Source organism: Lagopus muta, chromosome 9 (assembly GCF_023343835.1).
Source record: "Lagopus muta isolate bLagMut1 chromosome 9, bLagMut1 primary, whole genome shotgun sequence".
In the NCBI taxonomy this organism is placed as follows: Eukaryota; Metazoa; Chordata; class Aves; order Galliformes; family Phasianidae; genus Lagopus; species Lagopus muta.
In genome coordinates, this window is record NC_064441.1 from 22,001,406 (window position 1) to 22,029,245 (window position 27,840).

The following is a 27,840-nucleotide window of genomic DNA, read 5'->3' on the forward strand; positions in this document are numbered from 1 at the left end:
TTTTCTCTTTTCTTTTACAATATTTGCTTGGCTCTTCATCTGGTAAGTTCACCTAACTTCCAGTAGGGCTTCAGGGCCACATGCTGCCTTTTCCCCCATGTGGATGGATCAGATTGGTTTCAGTTCACATTAATGTGTGTAACAGAATAAGGAGCCTCAATCTTCTGAATCGCACCATTGTTCCTTAAAAGCATTTTGTGGTGGAGCCAGACATTAATCACTCCCAATCCTTAAATTATGAATTGTTAATGAGAACGCAGGAGAAACAGAATACAAATGAAAAGCAGATTTCATTATTAAAGCAATTTAAACTTCATCTCTGAAGATAAGAAAATAGTCTGATTTTTCTGTAACAGAAAATAGTTATGAATCTTAATCGTTAACCTGAAATTTCCATGCATCTTTCTCACAAAGAGTAAATATATTCAAGGCTTACTATTTTCAGCATATCATATCTTAAATGCAAGAAAAAGCAATGCAAAAATTTTCAGAAATTGATCAGCGAGCCCAAATATGATGGGCATACTGCCCTCAAGTACCAGTTTGCCCTTCGAGTACTGTCTGGGGTGTCAGCAGAGGTCCTTTTCCTGGAAGGATACTCCATGGTGTGTGTAAACGTATCAGACCTCAGGTGTGAACGACTTGATGCGCTTGAAAGTAGTTTAGGTCATGCTGCAAGTTTCCTTCAGCCTTACACAAAACTGGATGGCCAGGTGTTCATTCCCTAGATGCTTTCTGTGAGTAACCACAAGTACTGCTCCAGTTTCAGAGCAAAACTGACCTTCCAAACCGTACATTTCTTCAATAAGCATTTCAAATGTTTTCCTTCTTAACACGGTAAGGGATTTGTCAAGATCCTGGTGGTAATTTTAGTGTTTGCAACTGGAGGGAAAGCAATCCAGCAAATAAATTTGGGAGGATTAGCAGATGCACCAGAAGGCTGTGCTGCCACTCAACAAGACTTGGACAGACAGGAAAGTTGGACAGAGAGAAACCTGATGGGCAGGTGATGAAAACAAAAGATGAAACAAAAGCAAGTGTAGAGTACAGCATCTGGGGGGGAATAACCACATGTACCAGAACAGGTTGGGAGCTGACCTGCTGGAAAGGAGCTCTGCAGAGAAGGACCTGGTAGATGACACGTTGGCCATGAGCCAGCAGTGTGCCCTTATGATCAAGAAGGCCAATGTTATCCTGAGATGCATTGCACAGAGCGTGGCCAGCAGGGTGAGGGAGGTGATCCTCTCCCTCCATTCTGTCCTGATGAGGCCACATTAACAATACTGTGTCCAGTTCTGGGCTCCCCAGTTGGAAAAAGACAGGGATTTCCTAGAAGGAGTCCAGAGGAGGGCTGCAAAGATAATTAAGGTCCTGGAGCACCTCCCATATGAGGAAAGGCTGAGAACCCTGGGCCTGTTCAGCCTGAGGAGGAGAAGTCTGAGAGAGGATCTGATAAATGTTTATAAATATCTAAGGGAAATTAGGAGGCAAAAAGATGAGGCCAGGCCAATGGTGCTGTGTTGCAATAGGACAGGGAGCAAAGGCGAAAAACACAGGAAATTCTGTACTAACATGTGGAAGAATGGTAAGGGTGATGGGAACAGGCTGCCTGGAGAGGTTGTGGAGTCTCCATCTATGGAGATACTCAAGACATATCTAGGTATCTACCTCTGTGACCTATTGTGGGAAACTACTTTAGCAGGGGGGTTGGAGTCGATGATCTCTTGAGGTCCCTTCCAACCCCTGCAATTCTGTGATTCTGTGGCATTCCCTACACATGTGGAGGTCACAGTCACCCCAGCCACTGTCCTGCACTCGGTTTCCTGAGCCTGTGGAAAAGAAAATATTCAGTAGTATCACCCTTCAGAAAGGTGATAACAGTGGGTGAGCTCAGTGCAGGTCTAAAGCAAAAACACGTTAGGCAGTCTAGGCTGCTCTAACAATAAAGGGAACTGGAAAAAGAGAATAAAAAGAATGGAAAAAGATAATGGGAGATTGTACCAGAGGTGCAGGGTGGGATGTGAGGGCACAGCAGCTGGTGTTTCTGCAGGTTTCTGCAGAGCTTGCCAAAAGGTCTCAGTGACTGCTATTGACTAGAGTAAGAATTACAAAATGACTGGGAAGGATGAGTGTTTCTAGTGGCTATTTCAGGGCTGCTTTCCTGCTTCTTTTGCTTAAGCAATCAATAAGATCAGAAGCTGTAGTGGTTGGAAACGAGCACTGAGTGACAAAAGGTGGTCATTATACCATCAAATGTGTTTGAGATACTTGTGAGGAGATGATCAAAGGCAGCAGCACAGAAATACTGGATTTTTAAAAGGTAGATGTGAGAGAATGTGTAAAGACAGGGATGAACGTGATGGAAAGAACTATTGCCCAGAAATTCTACTCAGTCAGAGTTAGGGCTGTGCAGGGGAACCTCTTGTCTTGGCATGCTTTTACTGCTAATGATACCAAGGGAGGCCATCTTTATTTATCAAGGAAAGCAATGTTTTTTAAGGAGCCCGGTTAGAAGGGTGGAAGTAAAGTGAGGGAGGGCATTTCACCACAGAGTATCTGCAGGGCTACTAATTTTAATGGAGGTTTTGCAGCCTGCAAGGCACAGCACTCCTCAGCAGATTCTCAGCTGCCTCCCAGCCCAGCCTTATGAGCTGCTGCTTTCTCTCCAGCAGTGGAAAAGAGAATTCCCCCAGCAAGTGCCATCACTGATGTTCCGTGCTCTGTCCTGCCTCTTAGCCCTGAACAGGAAGGAAGAAGGATGTGCCTGAACATTGTCCAATATGCAAAAGATGTGAGGCAAAGCAGGTAGTGTTCCTATCATCAATATGAGTGGTGGTTAAAAAATCAAAGTGAACATCACGTGTACAGAGATCCTTTCTGTGCAAAAATTGTAGTAAGTTAACAAATGAAAAAAAAACCCTGTTTTTATAACACAACAAGCGTGTGTTCATAGACAGTCATAAGGTCATCAAAAAGAGGTATAGGGGGTTACCTGCTGAGCAAGCTGCAGAACTCGTAACAGATGGTCCTTCTTAAAATACTCATTCGTTTTGTGAACCCTTTCCAAACCTTAAGCTGAGCCTTCATGAGAATTGGGACTGGGTGCTGAGCAGGGAGCAGGAGGGCTGCCTGCTGGGAGATGGGACAGGCAGTGTGTGCTCTGCTTTCTCCCTGCAGGCTGTGGGCTGCTGCTGGCCTTGCTCTACTCTCTGTGCCCTCTGCCAGCCTTGCTGCCTCCCTTGGCTCCCAGCCTTTCTCCCCTCACTGAATAGCCTGCTGCTGATGCTCCTGGGATGTAGAGGTGGGAAAAATCCATTTCAGATCACTTCTAGTTTCACATCTATACATTTTGGCTGCTTTCTTTGGTTTGTAATAAGATGCTAGAGAACGGGGAGGGCCACTTTTGTAATTTCTTGATTGTATTTTGAGTTGCTTTTATGGCATGGAATGAATTTTCTTTATCTTCACTGTATCTTCAGTGATTGCCTCTATTTGTTCTGAATTTTGGTCCTTTCTTTCCCAAAAGAGAAGGACTGAGAGAAGGAAGACTACAGGAAACTGGGGAGGGACTTTTTATAAGGGCAGGTAGCAGCAGGGTGAAGGGAAGTGGCTTTAAATTGGACAAGGGTAGGTTTAAAATATTAGGGAGAAATTCTTTCCTGTGAGGGTGGTGAGACACTGGAACAGGTTGCCCAGTGAGGCTGTGGCTCCTCCCTGGGAGCACTCCAGGCCAGGCTGGATGGGGCTGTGAGCAACCTGGGCTATGGGAGGTGCCCCTGCCTACAGCAGGGGTTGGAAGCAGGAGATCTGAAAGGTCCTTCCAACCCAAACCATTCTGTGACTTCCAGACTGGTTCATACAGACAGCAGCCTTTGTGCACCAGCAGGTTGTCCCTTTGTGTGCCCAGCAGCAGCTGCTCTTGGTTCAGCACCTCTGCTCTGTGCTCTCAGGAGGGGACTCAGAATCTGGTCTTTACCTCCTTGTGCAGGTGAGTTTCTCCACTGATTTTTGGTTGTGTCCCATGGTTGCAGGGAGGGCACCCAGCTGTGCAACGCTTCTCCACATCCAGCAGGATTCTGCTCTTCATGAGGTGCCATCTCTCAGCAGTTGGTGGAGTCCAGATCAAGATTTGAGGTAGTGCCCCCCAGATGGGACACTGGGCTCAGCCCTGGAGAAAATCCACAGCATTTTCCTGGGAGCTGCTGTAAGGAGAGGTTAGCTGCAGGAACTCATCCTGGAAAGAGGCTCTGCGCCAGCTGGGTCCCCTGTAATAGCAATGGGGAGGGAGGAAAGGCAGAGAAAGAGACTCACGTGAGTAGAGAGAGTGAGTACAGTCATCGTAAATGACTGTAGGCAGGTAGCTAATCCTTGGCCTTGGAAAGCCATGGGTTTTTGTTTTGTTGGTTCTGATTTTTGAGAGCTTTGTTATTGTTGTTTTTATTTAATTTTTCAATATATAGCAGAAGCAGTTATTTCAACACGTGAAATGAAACTGTGGCTTGGCAAAGTAAATCCTTATTTGTCTGGTCCTTCGATTGCACATATATTTGTATATTTTTGTTTATGGTACGGAATGTAAACTTGAATAGCTTCATACAAATAATGGTCTTTTAACTCCCATCATCTTCATGGTAAATTTCTTCTTGTCCCACATATTTCCTCGAGACCAATTTGAGGCTTAATGTGCCAAAGATTTAAAATAACTAGAGTTGATAAGAGCGTCTTTGACAGATTTAGGATAGCAGGGAATATTTGTTTTGAGTCTAAGAGTTTCACACCTGCACCACAGCAGTCAGTAAAATCACACTGTAGATGAAGAATAATGTAAATAGAAAAGCAGTAATGGTTCTCTGAATATGGTAATAGCTTGTTTCTCCAAGAGGAGGAAGCTTTACCTGTATACTGACAACACTTGTGCTCCTCAGAGAGGAATAAAGTGACAGATTTTCAAGTGGCAGAAGTCAGTATGGCTTCGTGGCAGTCTGTTTGCACAACCCAGATTGCATTTTCCACCTGTTTGGGCACCAATGGACAATAGGGTTTGAAAATCTCACGTGAAACTCTGTTTCACTGCAGTGTCGTCACGGGATATGAGACTCTGTCCCTGCATGGGAAGTGAACACATGACCCAGCTTACAAATAAAAATGCTTCCCAAAAGAATCTGGACAAGATTGCAGAGCGTGACTTAATGCAAGAAAGAGAGCAGGCACTGAAAGGTCAGCACGATGACAGGTTATTTTTCACTCTGCTTACAGTTCTGCAGCTGCTTGCTGCTGCAGGAAGGCACTGGAGACAGGACAAATCCCAGTAGCAGTATATCAAGAGACCACGTCAGTTTGTCATGTGGAAGTGGTTGCTTATGGGGGCTCCAGCCTGGCACCCAGCGATGCTTGTGGGAATTCTTCCTCTTTCTTTCTTCCACATCCAGGGATATGGATGGGGTTGTGCCCTCCCAGATTGCAAGTGCTGCAGCCTGGAGTTTTGGAGAGGTGTGAAAGATGAAAGCAAACAAAAATCACTCCTCGTTCCTTTTCCATGTTATGCCATGACAGGTACCAGGTGTACAGAGCTGGTTGGCAGTGGAAGCAGTCAGAGAGCTGACACAAGAAGAGACCCAGGTTTCCTGGTGACCAACCAGCTTTCTTATTTCAGGTGAGGTGGAGGTCAACCTCTGCTCCTGTGTAACTAGCAATAGGATGAGGGAATGGCCTCAAGCTGTGCCAGGGAAGGTTCAGGTTGGACATTAGAAGCAGTTTATTCTTTGACAGAGTGGTCAGGTGCTGGAATGGGCTGCCCAAGGAGGTGGTTGAGTCACCGTCACTGGAGGTGTTCAAGAAATGCATAGGTGTTGTACTGAGGGACAGGGTTTAGTGGGAAATGTTGGTGATAAGTGAACTGTTGGACTGGATGATCTTATGGTCTTTACGTCCTTGGTGATTCTACGATTCTCTTGCAAAGATGTGAATTTCTCAGAATGGTATCTTAGTATATGCTGCAACTTTTATTGTGATAATTGAAAATGCAGAAAACATTAGCAATCTCCAGAAGTTACTGAGCAAAGAGAACACAAAATCTTATAAATTCCTCTGATTCCTCTTTTGAATAATTTTTGCCTTTGAAATGAAGAGAGAATGCAAAATACCCTACAGGTAACACAGCCAATCAGTGGCTGAAGATGTAATCCTGCTGGAACGTTTTTACTAAGTAATTACATTTACATGTAGGGGACTGATGCGCCTCTCTCTCTTCTTTTATTTCTGAGCAGTCTCTAAGTCTGGATCAGGCTAGATTGAGGTGTCTGCTTAAAAAAGCACATTCTTGCAATCTGCCATATGTATTGCTGTAGGGGAAGTACTATCATAAATATTTCAGATGTGTTTTTTTTTCTTAACTCAGGTGTATTTGTACACATAGGACCAATTAAAAACAGTAGCTCAAAGTGCTGAAGCTCATCTTGCTGCACGTATCAGAGATCCTAAATATGTAATGAAGCAAATGTAGTTAAGATGCAAACATGAATTATCTTATTTTCAGCTTGGCTTGCATTAAGCTGTTAATTTCCATTAGCATTAATGAGGAAACACACCCAAAGGTTTTCCCAAGGCAAAAGTTCTGATCGTCCTAACAATAATTTCCTCTTTACAGTGTCTTTCAATCAAGGATATTTGTATTTTGCAAACTTAATTAAAAACTAATTAATTAACATTATTCCTGGAAGGAACAGCAAATGGCATTTTGCCTATTGTATCAGCGTGTGGATGGAGCTGGGATGTTGAGATCTGAACCAGCCATGCTACCACTCTCAAACTGCAGCTTTCCCAAGTTCATGTCCAATGCACATCCCTATTTACCATTCAATATGTTGCTTCTTTGATACTTGTTTTACAAGTTGATGTGTAAGAAAGATGTTCTTACCGAAACCTTACTCGTAATTATGAAAGAATTTCACTGGCATACACCACTTCTGTCTCCTATTTGTCATGATTGCAGTTTCTGCTAAATGCTTGATAGATCTGTTACGACTTTCATATTTGCATTTGCAGAAAAAGCAGACAATTTTAATAGTTATGTGTAGAAACAAATTACAGCTTGGCTGTAAACCATGGCTGACATTATGAAACAGTACACCAGGATGTCTAGCCTGTGATTTCCTACCGGATATTCTTAATCTGTGTGAACAGCCTTAGCGTTGTGCTTAGTGGCTCGCTAATTTCTACACATTCATTTTGTGTAATATTTATTCCTATCACTCAATCAGATTTGTAAACCAAATTCATAAATGATGGGGAGTATGATGTTCTTTGCAATTAGGATGATTCACCAGTGGCATAATTGAGAAAACGGGAAACGAAGAAATTATACCCTTCTTCTTCGGATTGGGAGTGCGGCGTGAGAACAGAGGCAGCAGGCAGCAGAGCAGGAAAGAGGGAAAGAGCATCAAAACACTGAAAAGAAGCAAGAAGGTGAGGAGATGTGCGCTGGAACAAGAGAAGCAATTATAGCATCCACGATAGGATGCGACAGATACTTTCCATAAAGGATGATATAAAATACCTTCTTTCAGACTGCTCCCCATCTGCGGAAGTAGCTGTGTGTTAGAATTGCAAGGTTCAGGCCACTTTGCTCTTCTGAGGTGTCATATCTTGCGCCTGGACTCCAGGCATATCAGCAACATGTGCTTGGGAAGGTGTTTCATACTGCTGAAAGTTGCTGTTGGATTTTCCTCTTTCTTCCTGTAAGAGCAGAGGATTTGGATGGTGAGCATCCAGCGTAACCTCCTGGCTGCTGCTGATCAATGCCTGTTAACCCCTTTGGCTTTGGATAAAGATGTACCAAGCAGAACAGAGACCAGAGAAGGAAAAGCCCTTGAAGATGAAACCTATCCTAGATATGGAGGATTGGATGTATTCCTTATGCAGATAACCAATTAATCAATTAGTGTGACTTGATTTGTAAACAATAATGAAGAACTGAGGGCAGAATGTGCCCCCCCCCCCCCCCCCAAAAAAAAAAAAAGAAAGGATTTGTTTCAAATACTGTTTTTCCCATTTACAGCAAATTCAAAACCTTGGAAAGCGTTCTCCATCTGCTTGTTGCTGCCTCTGGTCTCATTATAGCTTCTTCTTTGCTGTGCAGCCAATGTGTTGGACAATGTCATCACTTCCCTTGCACATCTGACCCATTTTTGCTTAGCATTCCCATTCCCGGAATCACATCCATCACAGAGTGGCCCAGCTTTCACTTTAAGAAGTCTGGCTGTCATTGCATAGTTGGAAACTTGAAACATGGACCCTTGAGACTCAAACATGGGAAGGGGGGGTGAGGGGAAAGTATTGAAATTGTTCAGTGTAAATAATCAGATCATCTTCTATTAAGAGAAACATAACTTTCTGAAGACTTTATCCTTTCTGGTGCTCAAGATTAACGTTATTAAATTAAATCCCTCAATTTGCATCTTAAATTTGCATCTTAAAAATAATAGACAATATAAAGTTGCTCCCTTCTCCGCCTCTATCTCTTTGGCTCATTTGAATTTTATAATCTTGCTTACAGAAGAAACAATTCCAAAATGTAATTAACATGTCTCTGTGCGGTTTTGTCCTGGGCAGGAGTCACTGATCCCTTTCTGTCATCCTTTGAGAGGAGGATCCTTGCCTCGGCCCATATGTTGATTAAAATTAAGCATTACACAAAACCATTATCATTCCAAAGGATTGTCCTTTTCACATTGTCTCTCTCTGCCTTCTTTTTTGAATTAGCATTAGCAAAAATAACATGATGGCACATACCCTGCTGTGTATGGCCATTGTACTGCTCCAGTAGCCAACGCAAGTTGGCAAACCAGTTGTAAGTACTGGTTTGAATTACCAAGATGAATGAAGATTAGAGAGCTATGACAATTGTAATCATCTGTTTAAACATTTAAGTTTCTGCTTTGGGTTAGCAGGGTACTGCTAATGGACTGTCCCAGGCTGCCACTTAACTACAGTTACTAAGGTTACAAGGTTAGGCAGTAAACTCTCATTTGATCTTTCAGTAGGTCACATTCTTCATTAACATTGAATGGGCAAAGCCCAGCCCACTGTTGTGCTTAGAAACCAAATAGGTTGTCCCTGGTCTCACTACGTTTCTCTTTGGTCGTGGGGCTACAACAGCAAGGTTGGAAGGAACTGGATCTGCAATTACTTGTTTCTTCTGTTCTTCCTTCAGAGCTACTTCAGGATTCCTTCTTGCATGGGTTCCACTCATTAGGTTCTTCACTGTGGTTTGCCTGTGAGCATCCTCTGACAAAACTGCCTCCCACGTTGCTCCTAACAATGTTTTTTCTCCCAGTGTCTTTCCTATAAAATGCATTTCATTTTTTCACAGAAAATCCAAACCGTGAAACTTTGAATTGTAGAACGGCTTGGGTTGAAAGGGACTGTAAAGAGCACACAGTTCCAACCCCCTGCTATGGCCAGATCAGGCAGCCGTGAATCCCATCCATCCCAGCCTTGTACACCTCCAGCAATGGGGCACCCACAACTCCAGGCAGCAGTGCAGTGCCTCTCTGCCCTGTGAGTAAAGAATCTTTTTCTAAGCTTGAGTTCTTTCTCTCTTTTTGTAGCTATTTTTTTGTAGCTAATATTGTAAATATTAGCTATACAAGTACTACTACTATTGGCTATACAAGTACTACTCTGCTTCTTCATTTATAAGCCCCAAAAATTCTTCTCATTGAAGTCCTAGCCTGCTCCTTTCCTTTGGCACAAGAAAAGCCAATTCTTCTGGGAGTTTCATTCAGTAAGACTGAGGTTTTACCTTTACTCTTGCCTCATGGCAAGCCACTAGCCATTTGTTCCCAGAAGCATGCCCTGGGTGGGCAGTGGTGGCACTGGGGGTGCCTCCAGGTCCCCCAGCATCACCCCAGGCAGCCCCTGCTGGAGTGCCACCAGTGGGCCAGGCTGATCTTGGAATGCAGAAAGAAGCATCAGAGTCATCCACAAAGCACCACGCTTCTCTCTTCTCCCATACAACAGAGCATCCCAGAGCAACCTGGGAGAAAGGGATGTAAGGAACCACTGGGTAGCTCTGTGCATTATAGCACAGATGTCCCTTCCATGGGGAGCCCAGTGTGTCCCAGTCACTCATCACTAGCCCAATTCTCCAATGAAATGGATGTTCTTTGTGTCAGTTCTTCCATCTGAATAGAATTTGTAAAAAAAAACCACAGCCAGCCAATGCCAACACAGTGCTGCTGTGCCACCAGGTAGGAGCAGCCTTGGCCACGCAGGGTTGCTATGTGTCAGCGTTAGCGATGTAGCACATATCCTGTGGCTGCGGGAATCAAATCATTTTGTAAGGAAATCAGAAGTAAAAGTACATTTTGCAGTTTTCCAAGCTAGCTGACCCTTAAAAAGCAATTTTAGCATAATAACGTAATGCAAAATGACAGCAGATTCCTGAAAGCTGGGTTGCAAGTTCCAGTTATGCAGGCTGTTCAACTTAAATGTGAGAAACAATGCTGCTTTTCAAAAGTGGCTTGTGAGATAGTGGGTGTGCTGTCATCGAGCTGGGACAGCACAGGGCTAGCAGCACAGAGCTGGCCCTGCCTGGTCTGAGCTGAATGCCCTGAGCCCTTCAGATGTTCAAGGCTGGGCTGGATGGGGCTGTGAGCAACCTGGGGTCCCTGCCTATAGCAGGGGGTTGGAACAAGGTGATCTTAAAGCTCCCTTCCAACTCAAACCATCCTATCACTCTATGATTGTGCATTCTGTTGAGTTTTAAAACTCAACAGGGAAAGCAGATTTCCTGTATTCCAACAGGGAAATCAGAAAGCTGTTGTTAGAGGGCCACTGTTCATCTTTATAGGAACAGTCTGCAGAATGTGACAGTGAGAGCTCGGCCTTTAGCATTTAACTGCATTTCTTGGAGACATTAAATGAAAGGGGCCCAGTTCCTGACAGCATGTTTCGAGGCACTGGTGCAGCAAATACTGTGCAGTCTGCCAGCAGCTCTGTTAATCTCCCTGCAGAGGAACATGAAGTGTTCCCGTTTGCATGGCTGGAGCTGGCTGTGTGGTGCCAAAGCAGAGCAAGCAAGGATGACCAACAGCTTTGCCTCTGAAGCTTTCTTCTCGCCCAAATCAAAGTGCTGAAACACATTTGTAAAGCTATGCTTATGAACGGGACTTCCCTAAATCTGTTAGATTTCGTGCCTCTGTGTGCAATGGAGGGGTGGTGCAATGGAGTAGGAGCTTCAGTGGGTTCTTCCCAGAGGAAAGCTCAGAGTGGTTCCAGTCCCCAGTCCCCTGGATATGCTTTAGCTTTAGAGCTTCTTATGAAAGAACAGTTTTGCTTCTTTTTCTGCTCCTCCTGGCTGTCTTCCCAGAGCTTTGTGGTGCTGTGACTTTAATTCGCCCCTCAGTCTCTTTAACAGCTCAATCAGTGTCCCAAAATGTGGGTTCTTTCACCTAGTGTGCATGGAGCTGATACAGAAACATGGAATCACAGAATTGCTCAGGTTGGAAAAGACCTTAAAGATCATCAGGTCCAACCACAACCTGACCATCCTACCCTACCTCTAACAGCCCTCCACTAAATTGTGTCCCTGAGCATCCAAATGGTTTTTAAACACATCCAGGGATGGTGACTCAACCACCTCCCCGGGGAGCCCATTCCAGTGCTATCCCCACAGGGGCAAGACATTTGCATACCCTCTCCATGGGGCAGAATCTCTTCTGCAGACCAAAGAATGCAAAATCACCTTACCTCTACACATCGTGATGGCATTTGCTGACATGAATGTGAGCTGCTTCCTCACTTTCACTTAACATGGTAGTGCTTCCACTATCAGTTCTACTTCCCATGGTTAATGCTGAAGTTTAATGGCACCTGCAATTATCCCATCCCATCTGGCTCCTCTTCACACCAAGGTAAGCTCAGAATTTATCTCCTTCCAGCATCAGGCTGACCTGTTCCTTCTGCCATCGCCTGTGCTTTTAATATTCTGGATTTACACCATTTGCTGGTTGTCAACTGGTGTGAGTTAAAAGCATATTTGCCACTGCTGATATAGGGGGGAAGGCTTGTGGTGAAAAGGCCAGCCAGCTGCCAGGGAGCTGGACTCTAATGTCTTCAAACAGCTCAAAACCAGACAAATTATACATAAAAAAGAGAAGTATTCTTCCTACTCTTTGCAGCTGGACTTACCCTGGCTCCAGCCTAAGCTTTCAAAAATAACCAAAACACACAAATGCGACTTGATGCACGCTTAGCTTAAGGAAAACTCATTTGGAAATTAAGTATTGCTCTTAATTCTGATATGTTGGCTTACAGAAGGGAAGCATATATTAAAAATAATGAAGGAATGCTGGCATTTTGGTGTCATTCAATTACAGCGTGTGTCTCTCTGGAGGATGACGGTTATTAGGCTGCAGGTGTGAATATAGCAGGCATTCCTCTGGAGGTGGCTTTTTTGTTCCCAGATCGAATCAGGGCTGCACATCAGAAATACAGAAGTTCACTGTTACTAGGGCCTGTGTTGAGCTGCAGTTTGTCCCTTTCAAGTCACCTGAAAGCATCCCAATTTAAATGTAAATGGAGATGCCCCATTACTTTGCAGAGATTGAGAGGCAGTTCCTGCAGACAGACCTGAGAGGTAGGAACCTTTTCTTCTCCAGGTAAAAATTGATACTTGGGCACAGTTATGAGCTGTGTGATACTAAAATCAAACCCAGAACCAACAGAAGAGTGTTTTATGTCTGTCTGGTCAAACTACTTCCCCAGTTCCAACAACTGTCAGTTGCCACAGCTGTTCATGAGCCACTGGAAATGGCCCTCCACGGATCTGAGAGCCATAGGTTTAGAACCAATGAACCAGATACATTTCAAATAATGCCTCAGGTACTAATAGATGCTTTTATTTGCTTCTCCTTCTTCCACCTCTGATCAAATCCAGTCTGCTCTGTTTTACCTGGAAGGACAGAAATAGGCTCCAGCAGTGTGGATGGATGGATGTGGGGCTGTAAGAAAGAACAATTGCTGCAAGGAAGGTACCCTACACCTGAGGCATTTCAGGAAAAAAAGCACAAAAACTGCTTCTCATAAAACTGTATAAACCCCGTGGCTTATTGCCTGATCGAAGAGAGGGTAGTAAAATAGTAGAGTTGGAAATTTTTTAATTAAACTCAAGCCTGTTGACTTAAAATTTGTTTGTGAATTCTAGCAAAGATTAATGTGCAATTGCAAAGCGAACAATTTATTATTGCGGAGTTTATTGTCATGTAATTTGTAGGACTGAGGGAAAGAGAGATTATTACATTCAAGCAAATTTATTGTTCTCTAGCTTGGGGAATTTCTTTCAGTTCTTTTGGTGGTTGAGCGTTGGCTCTTGTTTCATGAAGATAAATAAATAGAGTTCTAAAGATGCATTTGGTGCCTCCCCAGAGGAGTTGCGGGGTTTTCATGCAGGCTCAGTTGGTCAAGGCAGATCTCCTGGGTTGCCCCAAGCAATGGTCACCTATTGCTATAGATGAAGCAGATGAGTAGAACAGAAGTGGTATAATCTTTCAAACAGCCTTTTATATTGGTGGGTATATAGAATTCTATGAGTCTTTGTATCGGTATAGGATTCTCAAAGCCTGTAGGAGAGGGTCAGCTGCAGAGCTCCTCAGAGGGAACACTGATAAGTGCATGAAAAGTGCAGGATCCCTATTTCTGCCTTCATATTCTCTAATGAATTAGCTACAACCACCTCATTAAAGAGACTGTTCTTGATCAAACTTTTCTGTCAGTTTTTCTTAATGACCAAATTGAATTTAACCTCTCTCAACTTGAGAACAATTACTCTTCACCTTAGTGACAGGACTTGATTTAAACTATTCCTTTTCATTCCCTGCATTATTATAATAAGTATTACACGTTAAAAAAAAAAGGGCCATCATGAAACCTTGCTGCATTAAAATGGACATCTTAATCTCACTAAAATTAAAGGACTCGAACCTTCTCAGGGTACAGTAGGAAGAAGCTCTCAGCTCATCTCCAAGCTGCTCACACGTTTCCTGCAATGTTCATTCCTCCCCACTATGCTCTTGATTCAGGAGCCCCATGGTAGTGGATGGGGTGTTCTGATTGGAACTCAACTGAGTTCCAATGCCCTTGCATTGGAATGACAGCCCTTGCACTACCAATGGGCTGTTTTAGAATTGTAGCATATTTATTTCACTTCACTGAAACTTTTCACTTTGTTATACTTTTTTTTTTGGTTCTATTGGTCTCTTTCTACATAGAGGAGGGAGAAACAAAAAAAGGGAAAATTTGCAATTAGTCAGAGAGTTTTCCACTTGAAAAGCAATGGCCACCATTGCCAAGCAGAAGTTTTGGGCTGAGCACTGCATTGGGATGTTCAGTATTTTTACTCTGCAAAACTTCACCTTTGTTGGAACACAATGCAATATTAGGAGGCAATGCATGAAGCGTAATCTTTTGCTTTATTATGGTTTATTGTTTCTTTCTCTCCTTGTCATGAAGCAGAGTCAATATTGGTAGCCTTGGAGGACGCATGCAGAATAAACAGTTGGGGGGTTCTCAAACACCTCAACATTGCTATGATGTTTAATCACCCAGAGATGTTTATTGCCACACACACTCCCCCACTGTGAGCACAATCCTTTTAATTATAAGACGTAGCACCGTGCAATACAAACAGCATGGTGTAGTGGATAAAATCTCAGGCAGGAGGAATGCCACGGTGGGATCCTGCTCCCTCTGCTCTGCTCGTCTTGGCTTGACATAATATGGCTCTCACCTATGTCCTCTGGCTCCAGCATCTTGTAAATGTGGGGTTTTCTGCTGGAAGCAGAGCTCAGCTCCCCACTTGGGGCCAAGGCCCAAAAGCAATTTCTCAATGGCCAGGTATTACTGCCTTAGTCAATAACGAGAAGGGAATGTTTGCTAAGCAAGTGACAGTACATCTGACAAAACCAGACTCACTGCTACAGCCAACTCTTCTTCAAACCTTCCTTTCTTTGACTCACTGAATACCACAATCACGTTTAACTGTTGCCTTTTATGCTGAAAAAAAGAGAAAAATCAGGAAGCTAAAGAGCAAGCCTGACTTAAAAGGATGTTACAGTATATGATAGAGTCTGTACCACAGGAAAGCATCCTACTGAGCCTTTCCCACTCTGCACAGATGCCCAGCAGGGATACCGTGGGGACACAGTGGGCAGCTTGGGGAGTTGGGGCAGCTCCTGCCCTTCTGCTGCGCTCTGTCTGCATTTCACGCAGCTCCAGTGCCGGTAACCCCCGGCACTCCCACACCTGCTCCCAGGGTGACTGCATGTCTGTACACATCAGCTTCATGTCTTGTACCTACAGCCCAACAGACTGGTGTAAACAGGGCTGTCTCGTCCTTTCACAGTCAGAGCTGGAGCACAGGTGACATTTTCTGTGCAGTTGCAGGGATCTGAACAAATGAGACATAACTGCAGCCCAGAGAGGCTTCTCCAAGTGTCTGTATCATAAAGCTAAGATGATCAGCTCCTGTCATTCTGCCCCTGTGCTGATCCCAGGGCAGCACAGCAAGGCTCCCCGTCGTGTGCTCCATCCCACTGTGCTCTGGGTGCAAAGAAGCAAGATGCCACATGTTTTCTTCAACCTACTCTGTGCCTTGTTGGGCTGTGAGGGGCAAAGCTGCAATTGACACAAAGTCCTTTAGGTGCTGATGTCCCTGTGGCACCCAGGCAGGGCAGTGGTGACAGTCCCTGACACCCAGAGTTGTGGTGGCCAGCTGCTGAAGTTCCCCATTCTGTGTGATGAGAGACAATGAGAGACAGCAGCTTTCTGAGGAACCAGAGCAGCTCTCCGCTGCCTTTTTCCTCTGACCTTTTCTGGTTTCCTTCTTCTGTCCCTCTCCCCCCCTCTGCAGAGGATGATCATAGGGATTTATCCATTGCTCCATCTCCTTTGCTAGGAGACTTTTCTCCCACTTTTTCCAAAGCAGCCCTCAGCCTGACCCAGAACCAATTCTCCTTGTGTTCACCCTGCAGCCCTGTGGCCTGGGGTGCTCTCCTCAAAGCAGCAGCTCTTACTGCAGCCTTCTCTCTCCAGCTCTATCTCATAAAGCTAGGGCAGCAATAGGACTTCCAAATTTCTTTTGAAGTATTTCAGCATCCCTGGATTCCTCTCTCCCCCCTTTCAATTGTCATAATACGGGAGAGATTTTTACATAGCGTTATGGATACTGAAGCTGGAATGAGACATTGGTAGGGGGTAAGAAACAATAAATCCGTAGGGGCAGAATAATTTCATTTGGTGCATCCAAAAACCTCCTGGATGCCGCACAGGAGAGCAGTGATGCTTCAAATTGCTATTGTCCTTCAGTGTCTTGGAGTCAGACGTACTTCTGTCACTTCCTGACAGCTCTTCTGGATGGCACCCAGCACGCATTACCCAGCAACGTAACTGTGTCTGATGTGCCTCTGCTTTATGTAGGGGTAGCAGAACAGCTACAGACAGCTCTTTGTATTTAGCAGCAGGTTTGTAAGGATGAAGAAAAATGCCTGCGTGCTGGTATTGTTCCCACGGCACTTGAGCACTTAAATGTCTCTTTCTGTTTGACATCCTTTGTATTTTAATAATGCACAGAGGCATCAACAGAGATTGGAACTCTATTATGTGAGGCACTAAATGAGCACGGAGAAAGGCAGCACCTGCCCCAAGTAGCTGGCTGTCTAAAATAGATGAAACAAGCACTGGAAGCCCTATTATCTCCAATTATAGGTAGGGCCATGGGATGAATCGAGTTTCCTGGGGTCGTACAGTGAATCTATAATGGTGTCAGTCACTGAACCCCTATCTCTGGAGTCCCCATCATGCGCCATGCAGGTACTGAGAGCCAAAAGTATGTTCAGATATTACTTTATGGAGATGTTGTCATTTTATTTCTATGGGAACAGACCATCAAAGGCAAATAAATATTTTTAAATTATTTTTAAATAGTTATAAAAGGGCAACTTAAAACTAAAACAGGAAGGGGCTCAGTTGTCCTTTCACCAGTTTTACTCCTCTGGTGCTTCCTGGCTGGACTGGAACTCCTTCAGTTTTCAAGTATACAAAGGGAAAGAGGTACCCTACCCCAACAGCCCATCCTAGAGGCCTGTGTAATTAGGGATAGGATCTCAGTGCAGAGTTCGCTGATGGATTGCAGGGTGCCCAACAACAGTATCCCCAGCTTTAAAGGAAATCCTCCAGTCCACACACGCGTTTGCATTTAGTTGTAGCAGACAGAAGAGAAGAAAATTAGCTTAAAATGCTATAGCTAATAACCCACTATGTCTTCAAGAAAGGGAGAGGGACTCTTGAGACAACCATCTCCTCCAGCTGCTCTTTTTGAGTCAAGAGCTGCAGCTCTGTCATTTTATTCTTTGCAGCAGATGAGTAACTGCACGTGTCAGGTTTATAGGAAAAAACTGCTCACCTTCAGTGATACTTAAGGAGAGCATCGGTACCATCTGTGCTGATCCCATTATGGCTGGCTTACAGACAGCTGGGGTGTCTCGGCATCCACTCTCCTCATTAATCCCCCATTCCACTACGATAAACTTCTGCAGAGATGGGAACACATTGCGGATGGAATTAATCCACCATGGCAGGAACTAATTAAGAGAACAAATCTGAAGCTGTGCCTTATGGCTCTAATTCCCTTTTTATACCTGCAGGGCAAGGGCTGTTAAAAACGAAAAGAAGTTAAGCAGAAGCCAATGCTGGCATTAACCATGTCTGCAATCTTAAATACTATTGCTTGTGCTCATTTCAGCAAAGCCTCTGATCAGACTTGGAAAAAAATAAAAAATAAAAGAAAAAAATAAACAAAACCACAAATCTGAAGAGAACAGAGGGGAAAACAAACAAACAGTTTTCATCAGGAGGGCTAATGCATCCACCTGACCGCTTTCCTAGGCCAGCTGCTATAGTTAGTCTCAGCATGGCAGAGCTCTGTGGGATGGTGTGTATTCCTAGGAAATGGTACTTAAGTACCAAAGGTGTTTGCAAAAGTGAGAGGAAAAGGAAAAATCAAGTGAGGCTGTATTATTTATATTGAGAAGTAGCTTTTTACAAGGTGTTGATGCAGTAGGGTATAAGTAACAATCTGTGTTGTGTTTTCTGATGGTGATCTCTCGTAGGTGTTGGAATGCTCAATCTTCAACCGTATCATAAAACTGCTCCTGAATTCTTTCAGTCATCTGGTGAGAACCCCCATCTCAAGCCAAAGATAAGGGGTGATGAAAACAAAAACCTCTCCACGTGATTTTGTGAGGGGGAAAGCCAGTGTGCAAATGACTGATGGCAAAGGAAATGAATGGGATGCGCAGAGCAGCATTGGGAAATGTCAGAGCCACAGCCAGGTGTGATTCTCTGAGCTGTGCAGCATTTGTTCTCCAAGCCTTCAAGTAGGTTTTCTGGATCAGAACTTTGCAAAATGCCTTATTTCAAACTTAAATAGCTCTGTTTGTTGTGCGCTGAAGCACATGCCTGACTTTCAGAGTACATTTAAGAACCTCTCTCTGCTTGCCAAAACAATTTGGGATAAATATTCAAAAGATAGAAGCCTTTTGATTAGTATTATATGATCTGTCTTAAGAACTCTTGCTGTCACAGAGGAATCCACAGTCCTAAGTAAAGACTTCAGGCTCTATAGGCGCTGGTTTCCCTGATATCACAGAAACAAGGGAGGAATTGAGCAAGCCAGTTGTAGAAAATGTTGGGTAATGGATGCATTCCTCTGGGAACTGAATTATCCTTCTTGCAGGAAGACTTCTAGCCTTGCATCTTTCCCTGGAATGAATTCTTTATGCCCTCATTATGAAACAGAGTGGGGGGTAAAATAGGTCAGTTGTCTTTCGTACACAGCTAGTGATAGATCTGAACTTCCACCCCATCACAGTTCAGCAGTCTGAACATTCCAAGAAATAGAATTAGCCCAGACTCTACAGGATATTCTTAATTGCTTTGCAGCATCACCAGAGAGCTGTCTGCAGGGCCGACGTTTAGGAGATAGAGATGTTGTTAGTGCAGGAGTTGGCTGCAGCCCAATAGCATTTTTCAAAGAGTGAAGCTTTGGCTTGAATAGATGCCAACAGTCGAGACTTGGTCACCTGTATCCTTTGTGGCTCTGGGCAGTGGTTCCCAGTGGGAAGGACTGAGCCTGAATGGGGCACTAGGCAATGGCAGCAATTAGGCTTGTAGTTAGAAAGGGAGACAGGGTTTGGGAGCAGAACCAATAGTCTTGGCAGGGATATTTGTCACCTGCTGTGAGTCTGTAGTTGCAATCAATTGGAATGATGTATTCCCAAAGCCAATTGATGGCTGGTTCTGGACAATTAAGGTTGATTTTATATCCGAATCCTTCAAGTCTAAAGAGTTATAGAGAAATAGATTATATAGGCCTCATTATTTTCTAAACTACGTGAAAGTCTTAAATTTTGCTGCTAATTTATTAACGTCCAGTTGTTTGCATATGAAGAGACAGAGTCTGGGTAATTTTTTAAAAATTCTCTTCTGAGCATTGATGCTATAAAAGCATCAGAGTTCCTTCAAACCCTTCAGTCAGATGAGGCTCCAAGTTTGGAGTTGTCTCAAAGCGAGCAATTAAGCTTGAACTGCTAGATTGAATTTTTAGAAGCATTTCTACAGGGAAGAAGGGGAAAATAAATAAATAACATAGAGTTTTTGGCCTGTGCTCTTAGGTTGTAGCTCAAGGAGGACTGAGAGCTTTATTGATTTGGGTTTTCAGTTTCAAATTGCGAAAGAAGATTGAAGACTTAATTTTACTTGTGGCAGGCAAGCACCAAACTCCTGTTCTTGTAGCTCAGTGTGCTCAGGCAGGCTGCTGGGCCAGCTTCATCCGCCTCCTTTGGACTCGCCAGAAGAAACTGCGGAACAATATCTTAAAAGATCAGCATTGAAAAAGCCCTGGGATATTGAAGGATGCACTGAAACTTTACTGAGATGAAGGAGCGTGTTGACCGTGCTGCAGATTAAGGTTTTTATTCTAGATTGGCAAAGTTCCTTCTTTCCCTCAGATGTGCTGTAATTTTGCTTGTTTTCTGTTTTGAAACTGTGGGCTCCAGAAGCATAAGTAGTTGTAACAGAGGGGGAGAAGGGAGCACACATAGAATCAGAAACATGCCAGCGTTCCATGCAAACAGAGAATCGTTTGAGTTGGGACTGTTAAAAGTCATCTCACTGAATCCCCTGCAACACACAGGGACACCCACAGCTCCATCAGTGCTCAGAGACCCATCCAGCCTGACTTTGGGTGTCTCTAAGGATGGGGTGCCACCACCTGTCTGGGCAACCTTATTGAAAAAGCCCTCCTTACGTCCAATCTAAATCTCTCCTTTTTTAGTCTGAAATCATTTCCCCTTGTCCTGTCACAACAGACCCTGCTAAAGAGTCTGTCCCCTTCTTTCCTTTACTCCCCTTTAGATACTGAAATGCTGCTGTCAGGTCTCCAGGCTGAACCACCCCAGCTCTCTCATCCTGTCCTTGCAGGGGAAGTGTTCCATCCTTTGAATCATTTCTGTGATGCAGTTATGCCATCACAGAACGTCACAAGGTTGGTCAGGCAGGACCTGCCCTTGGTGAAGCCATGCTGGTTATCCTGTATCACCTCTCTCTCCTCCACGTGCCTTAGCATAGCTTCCAGGAGGATCTGCCCCATCATCTTCCCTGGCACAGAGGTGAGGCTGACAGGTCAGCAGTTCCCTTGGTCATCCTTTCTATCCTTCTTAAAAATGGGTGCAACATTGCCTTTTTTCCAGAAACCAGAGATTTCACCTGCCTGCCATGACTTTCCAAATACCATCAAAAGCTTGGGGCTCCTGGGTGTAGGCTTCGTCCCAGGCAACAGAACATGTCTATGTTGAGAGTGAGCTCTAAGGAACAGTACAGGCTTTGAACAGACAATTAAGGAGTTAAGCTATCCATCAAAAACCTGTAAAAGCACCTTGGGGAGTTGAGTTCATTTTAGAATTGAGGGTGGAGAGGTTCTGGTTTGATTCTTTCTTTTGATGTGTCAAGAATAAGGTTTAAGAAGGATTTAAATACTTCCTTAAAATAATGTCTTCAGTTGTGTGGGTAGAAGTAACAAATCTTTCAGCTCATAAAACCGGTGCTTCGTATAATTTCCTGATGTTCACTTACCTTGGTTGTTAATGGAAACTTGCATTCCAACATAAACTCTAATCATCCCACTGAAAGCAGTGGGAGTGATTTGTCCCTGGTGACACCATGGGCCATTAATGCACTGCACACAGAGGATGTGCTCTCCCCTTCTGTTCGCACGCTTTATAGCTACCAGGAGCAGTTTGGAAATAACTCTTCAGGCATGTGCAGCAGGGCTGGAGCAGCTCAGTGGGGTGAGCCTGCCTCGGAGCTGCACAAATGGCCCTGGAGGCTGTGTCTTCCCTTGGAGTGTTCCATGCGTGTCCCAGATCCTCCTGAAATGTGCTAGTGCAGTTCAGCACCTCAACTGCTGAGCTCACCAATGCTGAGGACTGCTGGGCGTACAGATCTTTCTAAGTTCCATCGTTCCAATACAGAAATCTTCTCAGGGAGGCTTTTGAGGATTGATAAGAGTCAGGTTAGGTTGCACAGGTCAAGGTTGAGCCACAACAGCTCGCTGACCTGGAGGAACTTGTCAAGATTTCTAGTTTCAGCTGTACCCTTAGGTTGGAAGTTGTATAAGTATGCAGCTGTGTGCATGAATATACATGTGTATGCTAAAACCCAGTGTGGGGCTTGAGTACAAGAGGCCAAAATTTAACCTGCTGCCATGGCTGCTAGTTGTACTATGGAGGCACAAACCACTTATTCTCACTGTAAACTTTTTCCAGGAGTGAAAAGTTGCTCTTTTCTTTTCTTAGAGGCAATAAATTAAAGGGAAGGTTGGAGTTCTTGAGCCCCTAATTTGCAGGAGAGGCCTGAATCTTTTGTTTCCAGGTTTTTAAATGTATTTTGTAGACTATTATTCTGTACAGATGGAATTTACCCAATTGGAAGCATCATGGCAGCCTCACTCCCTATCAGAGTGGTACAAGAAGGCCGATGGCCAGTAAGACATCGTTCCATTATTAAACCTCATCACAGAGACTGGAAGGAAGCACACTTGCAGCTTTTATAGCTTATAAGGCCATATGCTTTTTCTAAGATGAAGGAAAATTAATATGGCTTCTTTATTGGATGGAAAAGGCTTTTAAATTTAACCTTGAGCTATTTCCCTTTCCAAAGAAATTGCATAAAAGCAACAATGAAAAAATTTAATCTCCTTACGGGATAATAGGAGAGAGATCATCCGGAGTTTATAAAGCATCTTAGTTAATGGATTCATTTTAATAATGACAGGTTTATCCACCCACCTTGGCAACTCTAGATTTTTTTTTTAATTCTTTTTTTCTTTTTTTTTTTTTTTTTGGAGTGCGTGCATCCAGATTACTTGCCTTAAAGCACAGAAAGGAAGCATCATACTAAGAATAATGAAAGCGCTTTCCCATTTCTTTTTTGGCACTCAAGATGAGAACAGCCAGTGCCCTCCCTGACTGTCTATCTCCCTGGTCTGTCATTTGGACACCCCCTGTCCATCTTTTCTCTAAACTTCAGTGTCTAAGCTACAGCTGATTCATACTCCAACCTGAAGCATGGCACCCTTCTGCTACACCCCTCACTCTCCACGGAATTTCACCAGCTGAACTCCCACAGCATTGCCTTTGGCATTTCAGGGGCTCCTTCCCACAGCCAGCCAGTGTTTAACCAGAGGTCGTTATCTGGCCCAGGTGTTCAGTGCTCACAGTGTGTTCTCCTGGCTTCTTTTGGATTTAGTTCAGCTGTTGGTTGGTTTTTAGGGCCTCCCTCTCCTCAGGAGGTAGCTCGTGCCTCGTGGAATTTTCCTGCTCCCATTTCTGTGCTGGGGTTTCCTGAGGCTCATGGAGCTGGCTGTCTGCTGCTTGCCTTTCCTGCTCACCAGGCACTGGAGGCGCTTGTTATGAAGCTGACTGTGGGAAGTGACTCCATGCTCATTTTTGATTGTGTGGTTGGATCCAAGGTGAGATGGAAAAAATCCTCTTTCTGTTTTGGGAAATCCTCTTTGTGTTTTGGGAACCTTAGGCTTTCCTAAGGTTCAGGCTTAGTTAGGGGTCTCCTGTATTCAAGAGCACCTATGTAGGATTGGGAGCTTCTGGAAAGAGCCCCAGTGCTTCTACTGGGATATCAGAAAACCTGCTCCACAACAGAATATGCCACATGCAGAAGACTTATAAATTTTATCTAAGTGCTCACGGAAGCTTCTCTCTAGTGCATTTCAGTGCATTTTTCTTACTTTTTCCCCTTCTTAGCAGTATCTTCAGTGGCAAGGCCAGAGCATTTCTGGGAGCTTCCTTCTCAGAGATGGTCCCTATGCCTTACACTTCCCCCTGAGGTGCTGAAGGCAGAAGGCTGCTGGTCTGTGCTGCTCCTGGTCTGCCTGATCCTGCAGGTCTGGGGGAGCAGGAGATGACTGAAAGAGCAGCTGACACTTTGTTGAATTCCTGATCACGTTCCCAAACCCCACATGATGCAGATTTCTCAAGAGAAAACTTTTGCTTGGAGAAAACTGTTACTCCAGCGGAATGAAATGAGGATTATGAAGGTGAATCCTGTGCCAAGAGTAGTGCTGTCAATAATAATTCTGTCAGTTAGTGAGACTAGAAATTGAGATCTCAGATTTGCTGCCCTTATTCTGTGCTTCTTTTGCCTGTTTCTTTGTTCTCTTTGCCTTTACCAATTCCAGGAATTTTACTTGGTAGCTTTGATTATTTTTTTTTTTTCTCTCTCTTTCCAAAACTGATCAGTAAATGCAATGTGAGAAAAGTGACAACAATCTTGGCAGTACCAAAGCCTTGCTGAGTTTACTGTCCTGTTTATGAATGTGATCTTGACAGATCGTGGTAAAGTGATATATTTCAAAGTAGAACAGTAGAAAGGAAGAAAAAATCTGAACCCCATTTTCTTCCTCCAATTTTATCTGAAGTCTCCTCTGTGACAAATCAGCAGAATTTTAGAATATCAGTTAGAGGGCTGTAACTGGTTTTGTAACTTTTGCAGATCCCCATGAATCTTCTTAGGCAGTGTAAGAACAGCTTCTGTTCAATCCCAGGTGGGGATGTAGGAGCTTAAAGTATCTTTGGGGACCCCATGGTGCCTGCTTATCCAAAGCAGGAGCTGCATTTTCGGTGCCTCTATTGCATCAAGTGATTCCCTCAGGTCTGGCAACTGAATATCCCTTTGTGTATGAAAGTAAGCAGCTTCTAACCCACGTATGGATATGCTGCAAACCCTATATTGGGGAATGGTGCAGACTGAATCCAACGTTATAACAAAAGCGTTCTCCCTTCCTCTTCCTTTCTCACCCAGTAAGTTTGCAGTTACTTCCGATAAAAGGAAACTCTGTCAGTAAGAGAACTGATTATCTTTTTGACTGTGGCTATTCTGATGATAAACGCATTCACTCTCAGTGCTGAACAAGGTGATGCTTTTGGGTCCAAGCTCTTCTCGTCCCTGGGCTCCATTCCCTGAAGTGCCCACACCCACTGCTTTGGTGAAATACTCAGCGCAGGAGGGCAGGAGCTGCTCTTGGACCACCAGCATTTCCCTTTTAGTTTACCTGACAAGTGGGCATGATGGTAAGCTTTTTGGAGGGATGCATATCTCTGCCACCAAGGTGATCCTTTCTGCATATAATTCTGGCAGTTTCAATTCATACAGAGAAAGGGGAGGGGAAAAGAGCCTAATATATGTAAAGTAAATAGATTTCATTTTTTCTCAAATGAATTCATTAGTCAAAATTAGTCACTGAATAATTTACATGTATGATTCTTAGCTTGCCAATTGTCTGCCAGCAGTTTGTTACCCGTGCACAAACTGCAGATGTTTTGATTAGGTACATGAGATGCCAGTGCCATGATCTTCCTTTTGATGCAATTCCTCTGTTGCCAGCAAGGTTCCCCACACTTAGACCAGCAGAGGATCCAAATTTCATCCAGTTCATACCTGTTCTGATCAGAGACCTTATGGAACGCTCCCTGTGATCAGTGTGATCTTTGGGTTGGTGTCCACCAGCCTTGGGCTGTGAGTGGCTGCCTGGTGTTTGGGGAGTTCTGCTGTTTTTGCAGAGTGCCTCACACTGCATGGCAAACACAAGCTTGCTTTTCTGAGTGGCCTTTCATGGGTTCTATAATAGTAGCCCATACAGCCATAGTAGATCATGGGCTGAAAACCACTGGACTTAACCTTGAACAACTGCTTGGGATCTACTTTGCTCAGGGCTGCCCACATCATTGTGTTCACGTGTATTTTTTAGAATGCATTTCCAGTTCTTCAGTCTTTCCTTCCTGCAGTCAAGCAGACTGAGATTTCCTTGCATCCTTTGATTTCCACCATGGCTTTTCGGTCACCTGGAGAGGAATGGAGGTCTGAAGCCTCAGTTCCCATCCCAATAAAACCCTCGTGAGGTGCAGTCTCAGTTCTCCACTGCCACGACCAAACACAGCATTCTTGCTGACTGCAGTTATCATGTCAAGGAAAAGGTGAAATCATTATTGTTAGTCTACAAACAAGGCTTAAATACCTATCATCAAATGTAAAAAGGAGTAAATATGGTATAAATTATTTTAATAGGTTTGCACAAAAAAAGAGCAATTAAACTAATGTAGTTTGACTTCTTTTCAATTAATAATGCACCCAATCATTTCTACATTGTTTGGAAAGACTGTGTGCAGATAATATTGTCTTATGGCCTAATTTTTTTCATGCAATTAGTGGCATACATTTGCTGACAGGCTAATTTATGAGCAATTGCTTTAAAAGCAGAACTATTTTGCATTTAATTACATCGGGTTGTAATCCATCTGTTGACAAATTTGTGTGTTTTGCTATTTATTTGCTAATGCGTTCCACTACTCCAACACGATCAGTCATACAAGTTGAATATTTTTTTGATTATATAAATACCATAGGGTAATTAAGGGCCAGATGTATGGCTGGTGGGTACGACGAGTTGCGATAATTCTACCCCACCCAGAGTTGAATCTTTTATTACTTTTCCATGGAGAGTGAACAAAATGGTGATTAAAGCTGTAATTCTGTGGCTGCCAGTCTGCTGCTCAGCAGCTGCAGCAAGGGAGAATAAGCAGCCGGTCAGATGGGGCTCCCCACGCTCTGTGTTGGACCTGCCTGCTGGTTCTGCAGGCTGCCTCCAAGTGCTGAGATCAGGATCGTGCGTGGATGCACAGAAGAGTGGTGCCGTTTGGTTGTGGGAAAGACTTTTTCCTAACACGTTTGTAAGAGAATAGAAGCATTGAGCTGAAGGGTTTCAAGGTAGATACGATGCTTGTCTTTGTGTCTGTAGAGCAGGGAGCAGGAGGGCTCAGAACAATGTGGACCAAGTAGGGGCCTATAGGTAGAGAAGTTGGCTTACGTTAGCTCCTTTATGAGGTGGTTTCTCCAAGACCAGTATAGGTTGAGTAGCCTGGAGTATAGGCTGGTCTCACAAAGAGTACAGCACCAATGCAGAGATCTTATGTGCCAGAGGCCAAGCCTTGCAAAAGTTGTCTGCATCTGGGCAGCACAGAGCACTTGAACGTGCTATGGTACAAGGCCTTTCCCACCAAAACAGCCTCAATACACAGTGTCGCATTCCCTCTGTAGACCAAGCATTGCCACTCTTTCCCATGCTAACTAATAATTTGCACCTGAAGTAACTGCTTCTGTTTGTACAAGGACTCTGGGTGGGCTGTGCTATCCAGGGAAGTGATGGGAGGTGAAGCCTGGCTCCTGATACAGCTTCTGAGACAATTTAGTTCAAGTCCCATCAAAATAACTCGAGAGGCCACCACGCAGAAGTGACAATTAGAGAGACAGCTTGTATATCAAAAGCAGAAGTTGAGTAATATGCTTTGAAACCCTTTTTGGTGATAGAAGCTCTGTAGACGTGCATTAACATGCACACGTTCTGGTTGTTCCTTTGCACAGTTACAAAAGAAATACAAACTGTTGGTTCCTTTCCAAAGCTGAAGGCCGTGGTGGAGCTGGTTATGGTTGGTGTCTGTGCACCATTTTTGTCTGCCCTTGGTTCAGATGCATGTGCTTCCTCAGACCTTGGGTGGGCTTAAATTGAGTCATGCAATTAGCACTTCATTAGGCAAACAGTTTTTGACTTTGGATTACAGACAAAGGTCAAATTAGAATTCTCTCTGCAAGCTTTGTACATTGGAGTTTTGGCTTTGCTTCTTTTTGGTCTTGAAGAACTGAATTTCTATTTCTCCTGAGTATTAATAGCTGGCAACTGTACAGGTTCTGAGAGTTCAGACATCTATAAAAAATATCAGCTCCCTTTGAAGTGCTCTAGAGCATAAATTATAGTTAGATAATGTCCCCAGATGGAAACGTGAAAAAAGATCTTCTTGCTCCGCCTCCTTCTGCTTCAAATCTAGAAATTCAAGACAGTAGGGACTGCAATTATCAGACATACCAGACAATATTCCCTCTTGAGGGTTTCGCATAGACTTTCCTGTTCTGCTTAGTGCATGTGAGGAAGTCTGATTTGTGTTAGCGCTCTTCTGCAGAGCTGTTGAACGGTCTCCATAAAGCAAAGCAAAAAGAGAGCTTAAAGGAAAAGGTGGACACTTGGGGAGAGTCAGACAAATAAACTGCATGCCTTTGATTCTCTGAAGCACAGATGCCCAGAATTATAATGACTGAGTAATTTGCAGTGATTAATTTGAGGAGATTTTCCTGGTCTTCAGTTTTCTTTGTAAATGTGTA

At 43.9% G+C, this 27,840-nt stretch overlaps 1 long non-coding RNA gene across 5 annotated transcripts in view; it reads left to right on the top strand.

Moving 5' to 3' along the window:
• Positions 1-27,840, top strand: part of LOC125697563 (uncharacterized) — a 435,416-nt gene that overhangs the window by 318,995 nt on the left and 88,581 nt on the right. Inside the window, exon 5 of one of the 5 annotated variants that reach the window (XR_007378852.1) lies at positions 7,313-7,936. The exons of the other annotated variants lie outside the window; for them this stretch is intronic. This is a non-coding gene — a long non-coding RNA (uncharacterized LOC125697563). Of the gene's footprint in view, positions 1-7,312; positions 7,937-27,840 lie in introns of those variants that run through there. 5 annotated transcript variants of the gene reach the window in all.